Below are 1,157 nucleotides of genomic sequence, written 5' to 3'. Positions count from 1 at the left end.
TGGAGAAGGTTCCATGTGCACTTGAGAAAAAGGTGTAATTCATTGTTTTGGGATGAAATGTCCTATAGATATCAATTAGGTCTAACTGGTCTATTGTATCGTTTAACATTTCTGTTTCCTTGTTAATTTTCTGTTTAGTTGATCTATCCATAGGTGTGAGTGGGGTATTAAAGTCTCCCACAATTATTGTGTTATTGTTTATTTCTCCTTTCATACTTGTTAGCATTTGTCTTACATATTGCGGTGCTCCCGTGTTGGGTGCATACATATTTATAATTGTTATATCTTCTTCTTGGATTGATCCTTTGATCATTAGGTAGTGACCATCTAAAAATATGGAACGCTTCACGAATTTGCGTGTCATCCTTGTGCAGGGGCCATGCTAATCTTCTCTGTATGTTCCAATTTTAGTATATGTGCTGCCGAAGCGAGCACTAAACAATTAATTCTAAAAAAGTCAGGAAAAGAATACAGAAAGCAAATAGCAAAAAGTTTAGATTTAAACCCAAACCCCCTCCCAATTCTTTAAATCGAATTAAGGTATATGGTCTAAACTCCCCCAGAAAAAATATTTTAAGATTGGGTAAATAAAGCAAAGTCCAACTATAGGAATAAGGAATCCACTTTAAACAAAAAAACACAGATAGTTTTGAAGCCAAGGGATGGTAAAAATATATACCATATTGCATTAGATTCCTGGGGCTGCTGTAAAAAACTGTCACAAACTTGGTGACTGAAAACCACAGAAACGTGTATCTCTCACAGTTCTGGAAGCTGAAGTATGAAATCAAGGTGTTGGCCGGGCCATGATCCCTCTGGAGGCTCTGGTGAAGAATTCTTTGTCTCTTCCAGTTTCTGGTGACTTCAGTGTTCCTTGGTTTATTGCAGCATCACTCCAATATCTGCCTCCGTCTTCACCTGGCCTCCCCTTTGTCTCTGTGTGTCCTTTCCTATCTCACAAGGACATTCTCACTGGCCCACCCTAATCCAGTATGATCACATCTTGATCCTCAATTGCAGCTGCAAAGAGCCTATTTCCAAATAAGATCCACATTTTGAGATTCCAAGTAGACATGAATTTGGTGGGGGACACTATTCAACCCACTGCATATGCTAACACTCATCAAAAAAACCCAGGTGAGATATCTCCCTCATAC

The 1,157-nt window shown here is 38.8% G+C and overlaps 1 non-coding gene across 1 annotated transcript; it reads right to left on the bottom strand.

Annotated features, from left to right (window-relative positions):
* Positions 1-329: 329 nt before the first annotated feature.
* Positions 330-435, bottom strand: LOC113900575. The gene has a single exon (XR_003513205.1). It is a non-coding gene; the product is annotated as a U6 spliceosomal RNA (small nuclear RNA).
* Positions 436-1,157: the final 722 nt, after the last annotated feature.

The sequence above is a fragment of the Bos indicus x Bos taurus genome, chromosome 10 (assembly GCF_003369695.1).
Source record: "Bos indicus x Bos taurus breed Angus x Brahman F1 hybrid chromosome 10, Bos_hybrid_MaternalHap_v2.0, whole genome shotgun sequence".
Taxonomy (NCBI): domain Eukaryota; kingdom Metazoa; phylum Chordata; class Mammalia; order Artiodactyla; family Bovidae; genus Bos; species Bos indicus x Bos taurus.
The sequence above is the reverse complement of the archived record's forward strand: the minus strand, read 5'-3'. Positions and strand labels throughout refer to the sequence as shown.